Below are 24,880 nucleotides of genomic sequence, written 5' to 3'. Positions count from 1 at the left end.
TCCTGACTCAAAATTCCTCCTTCTGAAAGAGAAATACACGGTACAAGCGTCGAGAAATTCCTTCATTCCCTTAGGGTCTCCATCATATTTGTTAATGGATAGGGGCATCAGCGGTAGTTCACCTCTTCCTTCATCTCGGGTAGCTATTTGCTGATGAAGAGACTGATTTTCAGCCTGTAGATTCTGCATATTGACTCATAGCGCTTGAATGGCGTTACACATTTCTTGAACCTGTTCTGGAGTGGCCATTCTCTTTGTCTTTTGGTGTTGTATACTCTCATAACTTGCAACCCTGGTTCCCCTCCTTTCCAACTCCTCCTCACCTGAATCACCGGCGGAATCTTCTTGGAGTTAGGTCTTCTTTTTCCTTTGTGTCTTTCTGGTTTCTTTACTCCTTCTTTGATGCAAATACAGGCGTGACTCCCCGGAGGCCACCGTGACCGGATAGGAACCAAATCCCAGAAGCCTCCCAGGAGCCAACCCACTATTCCAGGGAAAAAGCCGTAAGCTGAAAAAACCCTGTGTGAATGGTCTTCTTCAGGTTGGGTAGAAGAGTAGAAGCGAGTCCAGTCTTCTCTTCTGTGTAGTATGCACTCTGGTATTGTATGTCCATACAGCAGTTCTCCCACAAGCAAGGATAAGATAAGGACCGTAAGAGTACATAGAGAGAACTGAAAAATCTTGTCCAAAAGGCAGTTTCAAGTAGCCGGTGGTGCCGAAGGAACTGAAGGTGTGCTACTGTAGATGTGATGGATTTGTAGAATAGGCACACCAGGAGCACAGGATAATGGCCGGATGGAAGAAGAACGCCAAGACGGCTAACCGACAAACCGGTAAGTAGCAACCTTAGAAAGGATAGACTGCCACTCGAAAGAAGAAACTCCAGGCGGAAGAAAACAGAGTAAGTTAAAAAAAAATGGGAACAATCAGAAATGAAATGAAACTGGAAGGCAAGGCGAAAGTAAACAAGGTACGTAGCAGGAAAGGAAAGATACAGAGACTGAGGAGTTAAAGAGCAAACCTCAAAGTGCGATTAACAGGGATCCAACCGTTATAAGGAAAGCTACCCAAAAAAAAGTATGTAAACCTCGGTGTAAGATAGTGGAAGAAGAGAGATGAATAAACAACAGAAAGCAATAATAGGTAGCGAGAGATTCAGAAACACACCGCTGGTAAGATACAAAAGTACTTTGATACCACACATCGGAGCACTGGTGCGTTGTGCGTAAATACGTACTGGCTGCCATCTTGGATGAGGCATAGACCGCAACACGAACCTTCCAGCATTCATGTTAGGTGTACTCCATCGGTTCCAAACCTTCCAAGGTCGATGCATTACAGATCCTCTGGATAGCACTAGCATGGTATACATGTTTAAATACATAAATACTCATTTGGCATAGAATTCACCTAGTAGGGAATCTCCCATAGAGCCTTGGTACTCATGAAAGCAGCAACTATTATTGACATTATCTTATCTCAGCGCAGTGACAGAGATACTTTTCCTCAGGGTACTTTCATTTGGCATTTACAATGGGTGGGGAAAACATGGAGGGGAACACTTAATATATAAATGAAACAACATGAGCAGCCACGTTTTATGAGCATGTCAGATAGTTTGTATGGTCCCTCACATTTCTTCTATCTAATATTGATGTATTATTCATCAATTATTTTCACATATTTAACAATACAATATGTTGCTATTCGTATTGCTGCTGGTGAGGGAGTTGAGGATTGTTGTTGACAGAAGTGTTTAGATTTATTTGAATAAGCCTCCTGCTTGTCACCCTTCCATGTTGTGGATATCCCCCATTGCTATGTACATAGTTGGATGGCAACAATGTAGATTACAATTCATTGTGAATGTAACAATGTTGAGTTTATGATGTTATAGCATTTTAAAACATTAATCTAGGAGTGCAAGGAGTGGATTCACTAGGAAAGAGGGTCAATGTTCTTAACTGACAGGGATGTGGGAAACAGGGAGTTCACATGTAGTATTGTCAAATGTAACGCACTTGTCAACGCATCTCCGGGGATGTGGGCCCACACCTTACAGCTACTCTTTCTACTCATATAGGTGAATCTGGCTGTATTCCTCAAACATGGCGAGAAAGTCACATTAAAAAAGGACTACCAACTATGGGATGCTAGACGTCCCAGACAAATTGTTTGCTAAAGTGCCTCTCTTAGAACTAAACTATTGGATCACTGAGCATAACATACTTCCTCCAAACCAATTGGCCTTCATCAAAAAAGTGAATACCTCACACAATTTGCTCATTCTGGTAACATCGGTAGAATACGCTTGGAAGCGCAGAGAAACGCCAGTTTACAGTGCCTTTATTGATTTCTCTGCGGCATACGAATCAGTGTTGCGCAACAAACAGTGGCAGAAATTGGAACATTCCTACGGGATTGCTTCAGGTGCATATGCTATTATATACAAACACTACAGTAAAGATCAGATTAGATGCATAGGACAAATTGTCTATTTCTATGCCTACACAACGTGACGTGAAGCAGGGGTGCATTGTGGCCATCACACTTTTTAACTTATACCCGGTGGACCTCGAAGTGGTATTTAGCAACCTATACATCAGCCCCATGAAAATGGGCCACCACCTGACTAGTTGGTTAGCATATGCTGATTACCTGCTTTTTGTTAGACCATACCCCAAAAGGTCTACAAAATCTGATCACAGCACTAGGAGAGTATGCAGATACCAATGGATTATCAGTGAATATCGAGAAAAGCTAAATAAAGAAATTGCCCCGTCTTCAGGTCGTTGAAGAAACATTGTTTGCAAATGAAAGGGCCTTCACCTTGTGTGTGTTTCCTCCTACAAATTTCTAGGACTCTATGTACAAGACACTTTAAAGTCAGAAACACACTGGATTGAAACTAAGATTAGATGCAACAGAGCTGCCCGTGCTATTTGTCAATTCATCGGCCGACAAGGAGGTCTCTCTATTGAGACGATTCTCCTTCTGTACCTGACTAAAGTCTGCTCCATTCTTTTTTATGGAATTAAGATATGGGGACGCCAATATGCCGCTGCACTAAAATGCGTTGAAAGTTCTTTATTGCGTAAATTGCTCTGCATGTCACAAGCTTTGTCTGTTGAATACCTGTACTTAGCACTTGAAATTGATAGTATTTTGTCTGACTTGATAGGGAAAACCGTAATGTTCTATGACAACCTCTTAAAGTTGAATAACAGCACATTGATGGTGAGCCTTTTACGTGCATTTCTAGAGATAGACAACTATAATACAATGGGGACACTAGGCTCACTGCTTTCACTTCACACAACGGGGCATGTTGGGTGCAGTACTTATTCCGCGGAAGGTGCGCCTGAAACCTAGACTGTCCGTATTTAGTAAGGAACAAAATATAATCAACCTGTACTCCAAAAGTAACAGCGTTTCGTTCTGTGCGCACATATCAAATGGTTTGATTAAACCTTCTTACATTGTGTCACCAGATAGTGGGCCTCATCACAAGTCCGGCGGTAATGGTGCCGGTAAAACCAGCAGGTTGCCACTGGACTTACAACTGTAACCACGCCTGGCTATCCGGAAACACTGGGGTATTACAACCATGGTGTTCCAGCAAGTCAGGCACCAGTAATTGTAAATCCCCATTCCCATTTGAGTCACATAGGACTCAATGGGGATGTGGAGCACGGAAGCACCGCCACTGTTACTAACGGTGCCGTTGCTTCCGTGAAACACTTTGGTGGGTGCTGTTCCACCCACCAGGTCTGACCCTGGCGGGCGGGACAGCACCCGCCCGCAGTCGTAATGAGCCAGTCCGGTAACAACGAAGCCGGTAGGCTTAACGGCACCATTGTTACTGGACCGGCATAGTTAGAATGAGGCCCAGTATCTGTTATTAAAATTGAACATAAGTGAAGTATTGATTACCCAAGAGGCTCGCCTTGGCATAGAGCGTGATTCAGGCTATTGTTGCTTATGTGGCACCCAAGCCATTGAAATCATTAAACATCTCTTGACTGTCTGTGAGAGTCTGCAACATATAAGAATTAGCTATCTCAAATCCTATAATAGTGGTTTCAATTGTGCTGATCTCTCATCGCTATGGCCATTGTTTTTAAATGGATGTGACCATAATATGATTTACTATCTTGTCAAATTTTATTGGAAATGTTTTGACATTCTTAAATCTCTAACCAGTTGAGTTTTGTTTGATTATCTTACTATATGATATGCCCATGATACCTTGTTTCCGGTTCCAACCAAGTAATCCCCCTGACAGTAAGCATTTAGTTATCACTTTCATGTTTTAATGGTTTTAAACATAGCTACCACATTCATGTTTTAATGGTTTTAAAATCATGTATATTTAGTGGTGCACCCAAGTCTATCATTACTTTTCAGAAGAGCAATTGTACCTATGTGACCATTGTAATTGTAACCAATGTTTTAATGTTTAATTGTAACTTGTCCAATGTGTATTAATAATAAATAAATACATAAACAAACGTGCTAAGAAGAATGGTTTTGTTTGTGCTGATCACAAAAGGAATTCATTCTACTGCTAAAAGGGACATATTACTGCAGTATCACTGAATCATTCAATCTGAAATAATTTGCTTTCAAGAAACTAAACTATAATTAAGGATTCACCCAATACTTCAAAGGATAGTACACCCCCTGTATTTCATCATCAGATGCAGGCAAAAAAGCAGCAGCTGATGTACCGATACTTATAAGTATACGGTCTGGGTTATTTCATCAACATACCCACCCCTACAGACAGATATGTGATGATTACTGGACAGGGTGGAGGGGTTGTATCTTGTTATATGCACCCTAATTTGGCCAGTTGGACTTTTTCACACCTACCCACTCTAAAATATCACAATTTGCAAAGGAAAAGCTGTGTTAGATTGTGATTCTGGGACATATCAACCACGTTTAGCGCCCATGGCTCAAACACCTTTGGGGCCGCCCACCATCAAACCACAGAAATATGGGATCCAAAATATTTGGTTGCGCCCCCTCTCATCGCGATCACAGGCCATGTAACCTGATATGCTACATCCCAATCATCAACATAAGCATGGGTACTCCCTTTCAGTCCCCTTACCCACTTTATATTTTGCTCTAATCAGAATAAACAAATAGCATTTCAAGGGCAACATAACTAGTCCACAATGAGGGTGTTTGTGTTCCAGCTTTTTTTTATCAATAGCAGCCATGAGGAAGGTTTATGGGCTGTAGTATGAATGCAAAATTCAGATAGCAAGAAAAAAGTGCAGATAACCCAGCTTAGACTCAGATAAACTACCTCTCAAATTGCAAAAATTAAAAAGCATGGATACTGATTGGAAACAATGAGAAAGGTACACATGATCTTGCACAGACAGGGGATACAGATTAGAAGCTACCAGAAAGTTGTCCGCATCCAGGACTGTGGTTAGGACAGGGACATAGGTTTCAAATGGTGTTGCCATTAGAGAGCAAAGAAACAAGCGGGTCTGGTGTGCAATATATATTAATGTTCACCATTATTATAGAAGAAGCAACACCATAGCCAGTGAAACCATAAGTGAGTTTATTTTTATGATCATACCCTGAGAATGAAATCACTCTGAAAGACAGACAATTTTGAAAGGTTTAAGGACTGTCAATTTTGAAAGGTTAGGCAATGCGAGACTGCATGTGATGCCCAAGGTTACACATAGTTTAAGAACTGACTGGGATTTGAACCCAATCTGCAATTTCTGCAATCTACTACTTTCATTTCCCGTTCTTACCATAAGCAAGGTGCAATTATTTGCTAATGTTAGACATTCATGAATTAAAATAATTCAGTTTTATAGAACTGTCTTGGAAAGAACAAACATCACATAACCCAACTTGACACTTTTTAAATTCAAAGCATTCTCCCCATCATCAAGGGAATCATACCTGTACCAGCACATTAACGGATATGATCTTAAATGCTTTCATTAAGGTTTCTGTTTTGTATTTTAAAGCTTTAAAACACTGGAAATGTAGGCTTGTGTATTGTTATGAATGGTGTGAAGAACCACATTTGAACTGCACAAATTTGTGTCAAATGAGAAGACCTCAAATATGCTAGCCAGAGGCCTGCAATATTTGTTCCACTCTCTTCTGTACAGAACCCCTTCCACTCAAATGGCTTACATAATACAATGAATCAGGTAACGGGTTAAACAATGCCACCATCGCGTGAGAAGGCAAACCTTTTTCACGGACCACAACACAGTAATGCCAGTGATATGAGATGATTTGTCCAGGATCCCTTTATTGTATGCTGGCATACCTCTGCCAACCCTGGTGGTGCCCCACTCCCCAGCCCTGTACTCAACCCACCTGTCTCAAGTGGGAGACAGTCCTGCAACCATAGGTATTCTGCCGAGACCTACTCCTCTTCTCCCTCCATCCCATCTACCCCTGCTTCTACCCATCTTATTCCATCGTTTTTGCCTATTCCTGATTTCGCCCTCCACCCAACCTCTGACTTCACCCTTGGCAACACTCCTTACTTTGTCAGCCTGCCTGCCCCTGCCCCTCCTAGGTCCGGCCAAGCCTGCACAAGTTCGGGAATTCACTGTTCGGGAACGGCTGCTATTCAGGAAAGACAGACTGACGGGAACCTTTTATGATGAACGTGGACAGAAGCACTAGTAGCACATTGTGGAGTCCCGTAAAATGGTAACAAGTGGCAAAACAATCTTGTGTTTACTATTGTACATGGATTGCAGGAATTAAAATGGGTATGATTGGAAAAGGATTTTAAAGAGCTAAATAGTAATCCAAAAGCCACATGTTCTGCATGAATAATGAGAAATATAGCACCTATAAGGGGGCCAATAAATGGCATGCTTAGTTCCTCCATTTAGACACAGGAATGCCTCTATGACCATAGTAATTAAAAGCAAAGAATGCGAGCCTGTCAAATAAAAGGCATCCTAAGGAACTCATGTGTGCATTTCATCCGTAGGCTGGGCAGCTTAAGAGCCCACATCCTAGAAAATAGACTCGTTGTATGATTTCATTCATAAGCTTAATCAAGAGTACTGGTTACGGATGGGCTGCAATGTCTATGAGGAGTGGACTTGTGTTTACCTTATGAAAAATAATGGCTCAAACCAAAGAAATGCACTAGTCCAAATGGATTCATAGCCGTTTGTATGAAAATTGTTGATTTGGAGCCTGGTCAGTCATATGACAGAACTCCTTCATGGTGGACCGTGAGTTGATGCACACTTTGATGAATACATTATTTTGCCTATCTCAAAACCAGGCAAATATCTCTATCTTTGCTGCTTAGACATGCTGATCACCATCTTATACTTAAATGTGGAGCTCTACATCAAAGTTTTGTCAACATACTCCAAAGGTTGTTGTAGGGTCTGATTGATCCCGAAAAGACAGGGATTGTTTCAGGATGCCCAAACATGGTAAGTCATATCATGCAGCTAATGGCGTTGAAGGCAAAAAGAAACTCCATTTTGTGCACTTGCCATTGTATGCCAAACTGTTATTTCATAAAGTCAACCATTCATTCTATGTAGGTGCTAGATAAGAGTGGGTTTTCCCCTAATCATTCACTAATTGAATCATGGCCAATTATATTGCACAGATCCCAAGGTTTTATGGTGTTAGCTATCTTTCCTAAAATATCTAACACTAAAGGGCAAAGAAACAATGATGTCCACTTTCACTGGAAATATTTGCTTTGATAATGGAAATAAAAAAAGAAAATAAAAAAATAGATTTAAGGATTTGGCCCTCATTATAAGTGTTAAATAACATAACAAAATAATGCTGCAAAAGGAAAAAAGAGAGAGCACCCGACACCTAGCCTAATGTGCTAAATTAGTGGAGTGCCTTGCAATAACTGGGGTTCTATAGTATCAAATCACACCCCTAGTTAAAACCATTTTAATGCACGGTTCATGTAAGAATGACCACATATATCCCAACATTTTCAGTGTATAAATAATACTGTTTTACTGCTATAAAAATTGCAAATAAAGATTACAGTATGTTCAGTATCAAAATTGAATCAAACGAAATAAACCCAAATCGAAAATATGTAAAAAAGAAAATATAATATTTGTATTACATCATTTGGCAATCATATGGTTTCACATAACCCATATGAAAAGACAGAAAAGGAAGTAATGATAAATAAAGACGTGATTAAACAGAAGAACCCAGTGCTCAAAATAGGGGAAAAGGACGAAAAGGAGGAAAAATGTCTTCTAGTTAAAAAAAGAAAGAGAAAAGAAATACATAAAACAAATTTCAAAGTAGCAGTTGCATATATTCAAATTGTAGAAAAATCTAAACAATTCAAATGCAGGTTGTAAGCCCCTCAATTCTTCGATGCCTGCTACAAGACATTTATATGCAGTTAATTTTGAACAAATCCTAAAGTTTTATAATAGTTTTAGAGATCTTCTAATGCAGAAATCTTATGGGCAACCCCCACTGGGGATAAGTGTCCCAGTATCCGCTGGTAATTCTGGTGGGATACCCAGAAACTGACCTACCGTTACCGGCGCCAGATATCCCGGTATTACTGGGACATTCTAGGTGCCGGCCACGGCGGTAAATCCCCATTTCATGGAGTCCCATAACACCCGTGGAGGGTATTGTCAGTATTTCCGGAACCAGTAATACTGCCCAAATTCCCACATTAAAACCGATTTCTTGTTGGGAGGTGAACAGCCTAGGGGATCTTCTGGAGGAGGTTTGATCTGCCTAGAAATGTAGCTTGGTGGCAAACGTTCTGAATGATCACTTTCTGTGAAAGAATGCCTTTTCTGTTGGAGGACCGACTACAGCTTTTGCACCATTGAAAATGAGTGCATATCTGAAGTTGTCAATGATGGGCTGCAATATCAACATCCCTAAGCACTGCCCAACTAGCCTGAATATGCTCAGGTTACGTCTAGATTCACAGTGTAATTGTTTAGGCGATTTGTGGCCATAAGTGGCAACATGTGTGATATGGCACACATGGAGTACTATACAGGTGAGTAAGGGTTTTGAAGGGTTGTGTCCATTACATGGTAACCTATGTGGCAAGAAGCAGAAATAGGGATTTGGTTCACATACACATTGCAACATATCCTTGCATGTTCAAAATCAGTTTGTGACTAAGGCCATAACAATATATAGAATTGAATACAAGTTTCCCCAGCTTAACGGCCTCAATTTCACATTCATAACATTTTGCTCTGAATGGAAGGAACCCAAAGAGCGACCCGTTCAATAAACCTACCCTGGAACCATTTACCATACCTCCCATGGCACTCTTATTTTGAGTTAATATGCATATGATAGTTAACCGTGATTCTGATTCAAGCAAAGACATTGTTAAACAATCGTTCAATATTAACAGCAGCCTCACATTGTGGAGCAACTGAAACCTGTAAAATGACACATGGGAGGTAAGTCAATACCAATGAATTCGGGATAATGTGTTGAGTGTAAATCTGAAGACACAATTAGAACATATGATAAACCACTGAATAGCCATTACACTTCCTGCATCCACTGGGGACCTGGAGTATCAAGCTACCAATATTCTTCGGCCTGGTTCCTTTGGATTTGGGGATGTCATAAATCCCCACCCCTCAATAGAGAACATAAACATCCTAACGGGACAGCTGGAACACTATATTAGGAAACGTATTTATGTCCTGATGTCAGTGAAAGGGTTATATATAAAGTTGTACAAACTGTGAATCAGCATAGACCATTATCACATGTGAGAGAAAATAAAAAGTTTGCAACAAATTGTTATATTTGTATATTTACATTATCAATGATTTACCTTGAAACCATGTTAAGATAAATATAATATGAAACGCATATATTGCTTGAACCATTCGAAATCTGGATATTTTGCCTAAGGAGATAACATACAATAATTTCTATAAGTGCGCTATAAGTTGACACATTGATACGCATAACATGTTTACCTGGGCCATTATTAATGATGCATTTGCCCCATCTCAACTCTAAACAACATTTGCTAAAAATACCGAAATAAGTGGATTAGATACATATTATGGCGCTTAACTGACCCTGCTGCCATAAAAGATCAAACTTGACATTTGTTTCACATCTCTTTAAAAAGTCAATAATATCCTTCTTCACAAGTGATTTCAGAGCAAAGCACCTTTGACCTCATAGGACTTCAGATGATTCGTGAACATCATTCCAAGGCCTCCTCCTCAAAGATGTATTTAATTCATGTGAATGCCTACTAGGTGATAATATTTTGGAGAGGTGTTAGAGGAAGAAAGGAGACCACAAACTACTGAATATGTAGTACATAAACAGTAGAGTAACAGTGGGACCGTGGCTGCATTACAGTTTTCAGATCTGCCACATTCAGGATATTGAATAGCAGAGACAGTTCTTCTTAAGTAACAGCCATATTGATGTCTGCAAATAAATCAATAATCATGAAGATGGTCAAGACACAATGTTCCAAGCATGGCATTATTATATTGCGGCGGTCGCCACACTATAGTTCAGGTGCATGTCGAGTCCCATAGGAAATCTAAAAAACGATTTGCTAATAAGGTTTGATTCGTAAGACGGTTTTGCCTGAGCCTTTGTACATACAACTGTATGCCCCCCACTCCCCCCAAGGATGGACATTTTGGGAAAGATCTGTTAAATAAAAATGTTATTAAGATAACAAAAAAACACACTTTCCACCCAGTCCCCATTAATTTTCTCGTAGCCAATTTTTTGCCAGAATGCGCAGCGAAAAACACTGGATGGAACTGGACCAGGTATCAACAAACCTGGCACAAAGTATTGGCTTGAGCTCTGGGTGGGGGGTGGATGGGTTTGAGGTTATTGCATCCAGTACTTTTTAAAATATTCCACAGAAAATGGGGTGCACCCTTCTCCCATAATGATAGAGATATCTCCCATAGTGATTTGCAGCAGAGGGTCTTTTCAGAAATGAAAAAGCAGCCATCTTTTTTTTTCTTCCGATGTGACACATTTGTGGATATTCAGGGTAATATTTAAGGTTATCTGAAAACAAAATGTTGGAAAATGCCATTTGGAGGAGGAAAAAGAATGAATAGGCATCATGCTTGAGGTGGGGACAGGGAAAGAGGACACCATGTGAAATTTCCGATTTGGATAGGACCAAGTTCAGAGCTCGAATGAGTTCGCATATTCAAGGTTAATTTTTCTTATTCAAGGGTATTTTTGAAAGTGTGTCACATGTAAAATAACTGCTAATATATCCAAAATATCCAGAGTTATGTATGGTTCATTGCTAATAGAACCGTGTTTATAGGAACAAAGATTTTTTTAAGAGAGAATTAAAAAGATTAGATTCATACAAAAAAGTGGTATTTTACAGTGCGTTGTGAGATACCCTATTCTGGAAACATGGCCCTGGCCAGTGAACTCGAATGCTCACTGGCCAGGGCTGAAGGCCATGGCTAGTGGGTCCAAAATAAATGTATAGTGGGTCCAAAAGCAACATATTGCAGGAACAAGTGCATGGCTGAAGGCAATGGCAAGTGGCACCTCATTTCCACACCCATAAACTTCCAGTCTTATTCAGATGACACTCTGATCCTCTTCTCACTTCATCTATCATCCCTGACTGTCTATCTGCTATCCAGTCCTGGGGTACTTCCAATGATCTCAGCCTCAAGGCATGCAAGATTGAGATCCTTCCTATTGGAACTCCTGCTCCCTCTTTTTCTCCCTCACTCTGGCCATATTCTATGGGCTCTCCACTTCTCCTTCACCTCAAGCCAGAAACCTTGGAGTCATATTCCACTCCTCTCTCTCCTTCATCCCTCACTTTCAGGATCCTGCCATGAAATCCCACTTTCAACTGAACCTCCTCAAAGGAATTCTGTCTATCATTACTTCCCCCCAGAATCTCCATGTCTCTAGAGCGCTGGTTCTCTCTAGGCTAGACTACTGCAATAGTTTTTTCCTTAATCTACCCTGTTCCTCTCTACGACCCTGTAATGCTAGTGTACAAAATGTGAGCCACATTAACATGGCGTCGATGTGCAGCCATTTTTAACACTCATCTACCATTGTAGTAATAAAGTCTGCACTTCTGCTGGCCTCACAGAATCAACAAGTAGAGGGCAAACAGAGCAAGGTCACATAGATATTTTGCAAGTGGACTGACTATAGAGAATGGTAATTGTATTGCTCTGTGAAGGACAAAAACAGAAGGGGAGTTGGAGTGCGCTGCAGCTGTTTGATATGGGGTCTGGTAATTAATGCAAGTAGCGGTGCGCTAGGTTTTTCCACTTTCAACTGGATTTTTCCACCCTTTGTCTCTTCGACTTGTGATCTGCCTTTCAGCCGAGGGCAGAACACAGTTTGGAAGGGAGGGGGGGATGACCCATAAAGGCGAAGATCCCGGAAAGGTGGTTGTTGGATGTTGAACCCCAGGTGTTGCAGTCTCACTGATAGGGAGGACGCTCCGCTTCAGATCCCGTTGACCATAGCTATCTCTTTGCCTACCTACTGAGGGACTAAGCAGTGTTGTCTGGAGGCCAAGATGAAGTTTTCTTCTGCTGTATGGATCATTGTGATGACATTTATATTCCAATCTATCCATCTGTGAATATATGTTTATATGTATTAGTGTTCTATTTGTTTATTATTCATTATTCAACTTTAATAAACAGCCTATAATGAGCCATTTTTTATAACCTTACATGGTGTGCGTGTGTGTCTTCTGCTAGTCTGAGTCCAATCATTTATAAGGGACTGGGGAGATATAAATGTTTGTTTTCTTCCCTTATAGACAAATAGACGCAATACAGTCCCCTTCAGCTAATCCAGAATAGTGTTGCAAAACATATCCTTGGCATCAAGCCCACGGACCACATCTCTCCAGCGCTAAAAACTATCCACCGGTTCCCAGTTCCTGCAAGGATCAAATTCAAATCCTTCTGCATCATCCACAAGGCCAGGGACCACGATATCTGCAACTTGCTCTCACTAACTACTCTCCCTCCAGATCATTACATTCCTCTGGCACCAACTCCCTGTGTGTTAAACACTTCGCTAAACAACCAGCTGGTGGCCAATCTCTTTCCTCAGCAGGTTTCCTCCTATTGAACAGCCTATCCCTTCCTCTTTGTCTTGAGCCAGATCTCCTCATATTTCGCAAGCTTCTCAAGACTTTCCTTTTCACCTCCTTCTTCCCTCCCTCCTCTTCTGAACCCCACAGCTGCTAAGATTGGTGACCAGGGCCATTATGTGTCCTCCTGGGTCCTGGCCTCCCACACCCAATCGCCGTCAGCCTCCGCCCCTCCCTGCACTTTGCCTTGGCACCCACTGGCCTGTGCCACCACAGCCTTGCATTTAAATACCTATTGATGTTGACCACTCCACCTAGGCACTTACAGCTTCTCACTCCCTAGCACTTCCCGTTGATACACCTAGCACTTACCCTCTACTCCCCCTACCCCTTGTCTCTCTCTGCACTTGCGAGTGCTCACAAGGTCTAGTAGGTCCGCCTCTATCTTAGTGTTATATCTAATTTTACTCCCATGTTCTCTCCCTGTTGCCCTGTGGGTGCTTTGAAACACAATTTTCTTGTTGTTTAAGTGCCTTACAAATGAACAATAAATAAAAACAAATAAATAGCTGTGGTCATCGGGAAATACCATGACAAAAATGTTTCCCTTCCCTTCCAGTGTCTCAACAGATGCTGCTCTCCTCCTGGTAGATTCCCCCCAGTTCCCTAAACTCATGCCTCCCTCCCTAGCCCTCTTCCATGTCCCCAACTCCTTATTTATGGATGTGATGCCCTTTCATTCCTGATCTTGTTTTCTTTTGTAGAAGTGGTTATCCCTCTAAATAACTGCTGCTATGAGAAAACATGTCTGCTGTTTAACATGTCGGTGTTAACTTGGTCCTTAACACCTCTCAAACTTCCCAGTTTCAGATTGTGCCCCCCTGAGCACACCTCTAGCCCAATTCCATTGCATTGTTTTGCTCCTCCTAAGCACAGTTTTCTGCCTTTTTATTTTCGGGTAGCTGCAGGTTTAGCCGTGGTTATCTCTCACATCGATCCCAAAAAAATGATAGCTTTTTAATTTCTGAAAAGCTTCTCTGCTGCAAAGTACCATGGGAGATATCTCTATAGATTTAGGGAAAGGGTGCACCTGTTCTACGTCAAATATTTAAAAAACTACTGGACACAGTACCCCAGACTCTCCCTTGAAATCGAGTCAAGGATTCGTGCCTAAGTTGTTTCATACCTGGTCCAATTCCATCAAGCAATTTTTAGCTGTGCACTCGTGCAAAACTGTGACTTTTACCTCTATGTGAAAATTAATGGAAACTAGGCCGAAGCTGTTTTTTTGTTCTCTTAATAACTTCTTTATTTTTTAACGGATCTTTCACAAATCTTCCATTCTGGTTGTTCCATGAATATAATTTTGTTTGCAAAATGTCAGGCAAATCCGTCATATGAGTCAAACGTTATTAGCAATTCATTTTTCGGATTTCCTATGGTACTTGATACTCAACTTAACTATAGTGACGCAATCACCGCACTATATTTACACAATCTGCAGAATAACCCTGTAGTTATGGTTCAGTTGCTTAATCAATAGGAAGAGCAGTTTTGGGTGTCTTATGACTTTGGCTTCATATGACAATCCCTCATGAAACTTTGCAAAAATAGTATACAGCCACCTCTTAATTATTATGTGAATTTTGTGCAGTTTAGTGAAGGTGGGAAAAAGTTATAGGGATGGGGTCCCAAAACCTTTGAAATTCCAATAAAGATGAATGGAAACAAAAATTGCTGGTCAGCTGAAGCCGAAACTGCTGGAATGATTTGCACCAAACTTGTGCAAGGACTGCCCTGGTCCCGGAAGCATGCTTTTGCAAATTTTGTGTTAATCCGTCCAGTCGATTTTTTTAAAATGGTGAACAAGTAGGTATTATGATTAGTGATATCTCTGTCCGGTCAACGAAATAATTTCCTGGTTCGGTGTCTACCAATCCAGGAGCCATGTATGTTTGTTTGTTTGTTTATTTATTTCTAATGCGCACCAAACCCAAAGGTAGCAGGGCGCAACAACAGGGAGATGCAAAGCTTACAATGTTACAGATAGATCATGGCGATACAATCACAACAAGATATACAATATAATTACAGGTATAAATGCAAAGTAAAATATAGGCAAATGTACAAATTATATACAATTCAGCTCCTGGGGGGCAGTATAGTTAAAAGGAAAGCTAGAGTCATGTAGATGAAGTAAAGCCACTTAGTGGTCAAAGGAATTGAGCAGGTTAATCTAGTTCTTTCTAAAGTGAAGGTATGGTTGGTCTATTCTGAGCTCGTGTGGCAGGGAATTCCAGAGTTTAGCAGCCTTCACAGGGAAGCTATTACCGCCAATCTTGGTCAGTCTGAATCTTGGCACCACGAGTCAATTAGCATTAAAGGCTCTTGACGGCCTAGCGCTTATTCTTCTGTTTAGCCTATCTGAAACGTAACTTGGGGCAGCATTATTTAAGGCTTTATGGGTCAAGGAAACAGTTTTTAGCAAGATTTTATTGTGGGTGGAGAGCCATTTATATTGCCTTCTTGTAGCGGATATATGTTCTTGTTTATTAATGCCTAATGCAGATCTTAAGGCATTATTTTGAAGAGTTTGTAATCTCTGAATGATAGCTTTGTTGGCGCCACTGTATAGAGTGTTACAATAATCTAATCTCGATAGTATTAATGCTATGGCCAAGATCATGCAGCTATCATTTGAGAGGAAGGGTTTACATGCCCTAATGAGCTTGCAGGTGTAGGCGGTAGTGGAGGCCAGTGATTTCACTTGTTTGTCAAAGGACATGTTTGAATCAAGGTAAAAGCCAAGGCTTTTTACTTCCTTGGTTACTTTAATGACATTACCATCTATGGTGAATGAAGAGTATTCATGGTCTAATTTGTTTAGGTTAGTGTGAATACCCATGATAATCAGCTTTGTCATGTAACATTGGTGAACATAATAACCACCTGCTGATTGGTTGATCAAAAGCGTGATGTGCGTCAAAACTTTTGTAACAGTCGCCATATTGGATCTGTGAACCAGTGTCTTCGTCTGGGGATATTTTGAGGATGAAAGAGTGTCTGAAGAGAGAACGTTTGGGATAATGGAAGTGTTATTATGGTTGAAAAAGTATTGTGGGGTTGACCAAAGTACAAGGTCTTTTTCACTGTCCGTAACTGATACGTACATGTACTTGTAGTTGTGATGTGGTATTGTACAGCAGTGATTATTGTTAATTGTATGGTTATGCAATGAAACTAGTTAGTGTGACTAATATGTATCTGTGTTTGTAATAAAAATACATATTTCTGTGGCTATGGAAGTGTTAATGTTAAAGGACATTTGTACTGTGCACTATCACCACTGGAGTGGTCCCCTGGCGCACTGGCGGCTCTGAAAGAGGAAGGGAGGCTGAGTTAGTGGGAGAAAGCAGAAAAAATGCAAGAGCGCATTGATGTGCTGTTGGCGTTCTCAGCACGGTGGGTCCATTGGCTGGGCCTAGGGTGTTTGCGGCCGGTAGTCGTCGTGTACTGTTGTGGAAGTCTGTGTGTGGGTTTTTTTGTTTTTTGTGTTACAATGCAGTGAAGTTTGTGCGGTTTGTTGTGCTGTAGGTTTGTGGTTGTTTGTTTGGAGTTTGGGAGGTGTGTGCAGACTGGTTAGTTGGCATCTCTATCCTGAATTGAGGTGCTGGGCTTGTGTAGTCTCTCCTGATGCGCCACTGATCTGATCTGGGCCCCTCTTGCATTCATGTCCCTTTCACATATGTCCCCCACCTCAACCAGCCTCCCTCACCACCCCATCTGTCCTCCCTTCCTCCTTTGGCCCAGAGCACCACCACTCCAATATCCACCACTCAGCTAGTGTGGTGATTGTCAGTGTCTCGACGATTCAATTGACACTTTGGTACCTGGTGGCGACTAATGGGGGGGGTGAGGTTGATGGTGGGATTGTCTGGGGTAGATGACTCTGTCTCCATGTGTTTCAGTCTATCTCGTGTCATCCGTCCCGGTACTGCAGGAGCTTCCCTGACGGTTCAGGTGCTGTCGGTATCCTTTCCAGTATAGTCATCCTTTTTCTCTGTTTTGGTTTTCAGTCTGAGTCTGTGGTCTTGAAGAGCCAGGTTTTTAGTAATTTTCTGAATTTGTGGTGATCTTCTGTGTTTCTTTTGGGATGTTGTTCCAGGTTTTTGCGGCTAAGTGGTAGAAGGAGGTGCCTCAAAGTTTTTTCTTAAGGTATGGTTTTAGTTCCAGGCAGATTTTGTTGCTGTATCGGAGGGGCCTCTTTGGTTTGTAGACTGTGATTTTCTTCTGAAGGAATTCTGCTCCTTGTCCTCTGATTGTCCTGTGCGTTATGCACATGGTTTTGAAGGTGATGCAATGTTTTACTGGGAGCCAGTGTAGTGTTTTTATGGCAGGAGTGTTGAAGTATATTGTTGTGGCCATGGCCAGTGTCCAGAATCTGGAGACTGGCCATAGCCACAGTAATTATTTAATGGATGTGAATATTGTGAAATTGATGATGTGATTATTGGACTTACATATTGTAATACATTTGACGCTGGGCTTGGGCACAGTAATGTTGTTATGAATGCCAACATTGTCAAACCAATGATGTGGATACTGGGCATACATATAGTAATATGTTTATTGTGGGTTTAATGGGAGCAACAGTTTGACTCCTGGTTATGGGTAGAATAGTGCACTTAGTTCAATATGGTAAGGCGGTTATCTGTGCGTCTTTGTCTGTAAAGAAAGACAATATAGTTAGTTATAGAACGTTGTTTTAAAAATATAATTAGTTACAGTTGTACACATATATTTACTTATTTTGTCCCTCATAAGTAGTATATTGTATGTATTATGTTGTGTACAACATTTGTGCTTGATACACTGTTGTTGAATTAACATGTAGTAATCATTTGGTCATTGCAGAAAAATCCAAGGTGGATTGAAAACAACCATTTTATACATTTACTGTTTTAGGCCTTTACATTGTTTTAAACTTTGACTGTTACATTTATGAAAGAGAGACACATTTTGTGTGTTTAGAAAGTTGTACAGTGGTAATGTGGTTGAACTGAGTACATAAATGGATAAACTTAATACACTTAATAAACAATACAGCGCCTTCACCATAGACAACACACAAATCACTGTCTCACCTTCAGTAAAGACTCTGCTGGTGTACCTGATTCCACACTCTCCATGACACACCAGGTAAGCGCCATTGCCTCCTCGGCATCATTCACAACAAAACTGATCAATGCAGTTAAACCCAACCTGTCTCCTCAGAACTGTCTCTCAATAGCCAGAGCCACCATTGGGGCAAATCTAGACTACTGCCACGTTCTCTTTGCTGGCACATAAGCTAAAAAGCTCAACAGACTTCAAATCATTCAAAAGAATGCATTCAGAGCTGTACTGAACATTCCCAAGAGGGGGCATATCTTTCATGCTAGGCGCGATGCACACTGGCTCTGCCTTTCATACACAGCCCCTCTTATCTCTCAGAAAAAGTAATTCAAGCCAGCTCCTCCAGACCCAAACGATCATGCTACTCCAACCAGCTAAACATCCCCACCTTCAAAGGGGCCAAAGCGGGTGGCTCCAGATTCCCATTCTTAGCTCCAAAACAATGGAATGCCCTCCCTAATGCCCTAAGGAATGACACTTCCCGCCTCTCCTTTCGCAAAGCACTCAAAACGAGACTCTTTACCTAGTCCACACTACACCCCTAGGTTCACCAAGATATCTGTTCCAAGAAGGTATTAGTTGTTTCCGGTTCCCCTGTAACCATTGAACCGTAGAGCACCCCCATTGTAACAATGTCACAGTTAACTATCACCTGTCTGGTATTAGGTACCTTGTAACCACAAACCACAGACAGGCTGTCTTGCCAAACCACAGACAGGCTGTCTTGCCAAGCTGTCTTTCCTTCTGTTTCTTGTAACTAAGTAAACCTTGCTTGAAACAGCACCACAATGCTGATGGCCGCTTTGTGTGCTTTATAAATATAAAAAAATAATAATAATAAAACAAATTAAATGGTTGATAGTGTGATCTAAGGGTAATGATATTAGGGAATATTAGTTTCGCGTGTTTGCTCTTGTGTGTGAAATAGCTAGACACCCATTGGCATATTCTAACTGAGTAGTACAGTAATATGTAGTATAGTGTTTGTATGGATGTATTAAGTAATTATAAATCTGACATGATGTTTTCAGTGTATTGTAACTAAAGAATATTTTTTTGGTTTTAGTTATATTTAAAGTAGTTAGATACCCACTGGCATATTATTGTAATTGTTAATTTTACATGTAATCTAATGACTATATTAGGATTTGTGGAACATTAAGCATGCATTTGTTAGATTTACGGGTAACCTATGTTTTTGTGTAATGAAAGTGTTGTTACATTCAAACCAATCACTTATTTTTTCACATATGCAGTATAGTAGCCTAACGTGATTGTGGCACCAGTGTGGAATAATATGCCTACTGTTGCGAAGGTTTCTTTGTCAAGATATACTTGTGTAAGTGTAAAGTTAGTGAGTTTACAGTTATTTTTAGTGCCATCTGCATTTTATCTTAAAAACATTAATATTACATATTGGGCATTTGAATCTATTGGTGTGTTAGATGGATTGTTTGACTTGCATAAAGAACATAATATGCCATGATTTGCATTTTGCTGAAGCTGTTGAAATGGAATTGAATCACAATTTGGTATAGATTCGAACACAAAACATTCATTAGGGATGTGCTCCTATGACAGATGGCTGCAGAGAGTGTATGCATGTTTCCACGTGTATGATTTAATTGATAGGGATATTCTTTATTTCTAGTACTTGCAGTAAGTAACATTCAAAATTCTTGTTGATCTTTCAATGTGTGTTTCTGGTGAATGTAACCATTCATGCACAGTAATCCAGTTCCTGTCCTATTCCTGAGACACTGTAGATAGTGTCAAGGTTGTTAGTGCATTTTGTGTAGGATGAACATTTGTAAACACAACTAGTCTGAGCTGTTTAGGTAAATAGTGCCCACAATTGATCCCAATTGGAAGAGAAGATTGAATGCAAGATGTGCTTAGCAATTAACTCCATGTGTGTTGCTGTTTTTAAAAGGCCAGAGCATTTCGTCTCTGTTTCATTTGATGGCCCTGCATTTTCTTTTTTGCTGGCATTATAGTAGATATGCTATAGTTTCTGTTTGTACTTGTTGTCTTTGTAAAGGTTTTCTTTTTTGAGGTGCGAGGTACTGTGAGGAGCCAGGAATGAGATGCAGACATAGAGGACTCATTTATTTGGTTATAGACTTTTATTAAATAATAAACAGGTTGGAACATGCCTCACTATCCCTAATTTAAGCAGTATTTCCCTACTCCAACCTAGACTAAGGGTCTGTCCTGTGTCAAGATGTCCAAAGCAAAATGTCCTGTATCTGAAATCCTATCCTAGCACCCACATTCTATTACTAACTCTGAAGTGTAAAGGATACTGTCTCTGGCCTTGAAAGTGCACAAAATGTTCAAATCCAACAAAAAGGTACACATCAAACAATAGTCTCAATTGGCCAATATTCACAGTTCCAGGGAACAAAGCCCTTCTCCAGGTTTCTCACTACCAACACAAAAGTTAAAAAAAATAATCAAGTTATCTGTAGATCAAGAGGATAGCTCCTTCCACCTGGTGTTGCAATCCACTCCCAGTGAAATGACTTCTTTTGCAAAGTTTCTTTCCACTTTCAATACAATTCACAATCCTAAGAGCATGTGTCTTCCTTGGGACTCAGTCTTCCCAATATTGTGACTTGGTGAAGCACCGGAGCCAAGCACAGTCTGAGGCAATCCTTGTGTGTTGGGAGCAGAGAGCAGACGTTTACTGCTGGGCTCGTGTTTGCTGGGAATACACCTTTAAGGATCTCAAAAGATCTACAAAAGCACCAACTGGCATGAAGCGCTGGTGCAAAGCACCAGAGCCAAGCTCAGTCTGAGGCAGTCCTTGTGTGTCGGGAGCAGAGAGCAGACATTTACTGCTGTGCTCGTGGTTGTTTGGAATACATCTTTAAAGATTTCTACAGAACTACAAAAGTGCCAATCAGCGCGAAGTGCTGATGCAAAGCACTGAAGCCAAGCACAGTCTGAGGCAGTCCTTGTGTGTCAGGAATGGAGAACAGATGTTAACTGATGTGCTCATGTTTGCTGGGAATACCAATGATTTCAAAAGATCTAGAAAAGCACCAACTGGTGTGAAGTGTTGGTGCGAAGCACCAGAGCCAAACACAGTCTGAGGCAGTCAGAGGCACCCATGGCATTGGAGGATCGACTGTTACTGGTAATTGGACCACTGATAACAACGTGAGAAGTGAGAAATATGTATTATAATATTGCCTACTGATTGCTGAAATTGCTAGTTGACCTAAATGTGAAATAAATATTGACTACCTAAAATAATTACTGTTGTAGTATCCACCAAGGACATTTAGTTTCACAATCGTTTGTGAGCTTGAATGAGATACAAATGCTCTGACTGCATGGTTCTAACTACCTCCGTATTATTTATTAGTGTCCTTGGAATGCCTAAAGTGTTTGTTTGATTGAATGTGAAATAAACACTCTTGATAACATGTTTAACTACTTAGTAGTTACTCATTAAGATCCTTTGATTTCCGAAAGTGCTTGCTTGCCTGAATATGATACAAACTCGTCCATTGTCCATTCTAATTGCTTTGCGGTTTCATCCCAAACAATTTTCTTTCACTTATCAATACTCAAGCAATATGACCTGAGGAGGGGTGGGGGGCATGACCAGTCGGGTACTGTCCCAGGGCCATAGTTATAAGCCTGAGCGAAGCAAGGGCTTTAACAAGGGTCATATTGTCATTAGTACCCCAGCACGTTGTACCAGGGAACTAATTGCACTTTTTCTCGACTTGAGAAAAAATAAAGCAAAAGAAATTGCCCCTGGGGATGGGGAGAAGGGACTATAGATAGTCCCTTTTCTCTTTTTCATGGTGGCCGTTTAATGTTATTTTTAATGTTATTTAAACAAAAATAAACAAACTAAATGGCTGCTATGTACATGTAGTCCCTTCTCCCTTTTCATGGTGGCCAGTGGCGAAGGAACCCGGAGATGGGGCGGTGATTGTGAGCCTTGTCGTTCTGGTAAGGTGGCGGGCTAGGGCCAATGTGCTTGCTTTTTTCATGCTCATTGTCCCTCGCCGGGTACTAATATGTGTTATTGATTCAGATTGAATTGAAATGTCCAGTTCCAAATGTTACTTCTTTTATACTCATAAAGTTACTACAAATACTGGAACTGATACTTAAGATAGGCTGGCTCGCACGTGCAAGAACCAGCTGTGCAGTATGTCAAGGAAAGAAGGTGCTAAGCCATACACTGTCATTAAACCTACATGTGATGTTGCAGGAAATGTTGTGGTGGTTAAAGATGTGGTTTAGGCACCTGGCAAGGATAAAACAAAAGGAGCAGTGGGTACTTGCCAAAATAGGAAAATCTCTTCTTTGTTTCTTGCCTGAAACAATGAATTAAATAAAGGCAGGGAAATGGCTTATTCAAGTTGTAGCATCATCTCTTTGTGCAATACCGGTAAATGATTCTTTCAGAACTTCTACTATTGATAATAACCAGTCTCTTTTAAATGTTTGCTATACTTTGAAGTGTAATTCATTAGGTGGCGATGATATCCCACCTTTTAGTAAAATGGGTGGGCAACTTGAACTTTGCTCAAATATTGCTCAAAAACAGAAAGATCAATCGACGGTGTTAGGACGCATTGTGGATGTAATTTTATTTAACAGCGCCTAAACTCACCAAGGTTAATTAATTAGTAAATTGAATACATGCACCAAGTAAATTAACTGAAACAACTGTTATAGATATAGTTGATCTTGAAGGTGATTTGATCATTCTTGAACTTGTAAACAATTATGCAAAAGGATGGGTGTGATAAGAGTATCCACAGCTCCAACGTGAGCTATACCGTTGCTACATCCACAGAAGAAGCAGCGACTAAACGTAGGAGAAACAAGAAACGTCTCCAATGCCAAAGGAAATGCAATGCAGAAATTAACAATTGCGGCTAGGTTAGAGCTGGTACATTGGACCTGTGTATTACAATGGGAAAAAAACACGAAAAATTCACGTTTAGTTGGATCTTGCACCTTGAATTGTACTCAAGCTTCTATTGGGTCAACATCAAATGGCCGAAATGAAATTAATGTGGAAGAGGGAATAGAAGTGAGTATGAAAAAAGTGGACCTTTGCGAGGTGGATCAACTTCATACAAAAGTCAAACATTTTGAAATTGTTGAGACCCAAGATAATTGAAAATGCCTTTCTGCCATCCTGCAAAATAAAAGCTGATGGCCACTTATTCTGCTAGTCCTGAGATTTCCCGAAAAGTTAAACATATTTCGTGGAACTCACTAGGTCATCAGTCCTTTTGAAATCAACTGAAGGTCAGTCAATGCTGTTAGGTTGTGAAATATTTTACATTCAAGAAACGTGGCTCACGGACCATTGTTACATTGATGGGCATACTTTGATACAAAGATTTGCTGTCAAGAAAAAGTCTGGCAGACCTGCAGGAGGGCCTTTGATTTGTGTGACCACTGACTTCAATGTGAACAAATGCATGCCACATTTCAGTTCTCAAAATTCTCTTGCTCTGGTTATATCTGGATTTGATACTACAATTATCCCAGAATTGCTTGTTATAAATATATAAGATCCTTCAGGTAAATCTATCACCAAGTCACCTCAAGATTATGAAGATAATATTTAAATGAATGGGTGAATAGGTCTGGGGATCGGGTTTTTATGATAATGGGTGACTTCAACTCCAAATGTCAAGCGTTTGAGGATATCTCCTAGGAAAACTCTGTTAGTGTTCAAGCTAGAGATGTAGACTAGTATCTATATATGAATGGATGGGGTTGTTAATTCCTGACTTGGAAAACCAATGCTTACTCAGGAATTTATAATGCACCTTATACATGGTTTAGAAACAGTTTTCCTGCATAGAATATATATTTGTATCTCAGGCACTGACTAACTTGATCAAAGAATATATTACCTTCAAAACTAAAGTCAGTGACCATGTGGTACTATCATGTATACTTAATATTCCAATTCAATTTACTAACAATTGTATACTTGTATTGGTTGATTATAAGACACACAAATTAGACTATGCTGGACAGGAAAGAATGTTGAGCAACTGAATTATGAGTTACTGGACCTGTTTAGAGATAGAGGGTTTCTGTCAGAACGGTTTTCCTCTAACCCCGAGAATAGTCAAAACATCATCCTGTCAAGAAGCAAAACAATGATGGTAGTAATATGACATTCAGACAGGAAAATGGTATACAAGAACTCACCCAAATAAATGGGTGCATTAACATCATGGTTAATGATAGAAGAAAGATATATCAAAAGGAGCTGAGACAAGCAAAGACATTAATCTGTGATGATGTATGTTTGAGAACTAAAGTTATTCAAAACATACTGACTAGATATAAAAATTGCATCTGGCAGCACAAACAATCTGAACATTACGGGAACTGGTTATTTGTGTTTCGAGCTCTTGCTGACATTGACAATCGTACATTTTGGTATTATTTTAACACATTTAAAAAAGACCGTGATAAAGCCAACATTAATGTTATCTCTGAAGAAACATGGAAACAGCATATTAGTAAACAATAATATATTGAAGATGCTGGTGATAATGTACAGAGAGAAAGTATCATTGTGAGATTTGC

Source organism: Ambystoma mexicanum, chromosome 7q, assembly GCF_040938575.1.
Source record: "Ambystoma mexicanum isolate Mex_15411 chromosome 7q, UKY_AmexF1_1, whole genome shotgun sequence".
NCBI lineage: Eukaryota > Metazoa > Chordata > Amphibia > Caudata > Ambystomatidae > Ambystoma > Ambystoma mexicanum.
Note: the sequence above shows the minus strand (reverse complement) of the source record.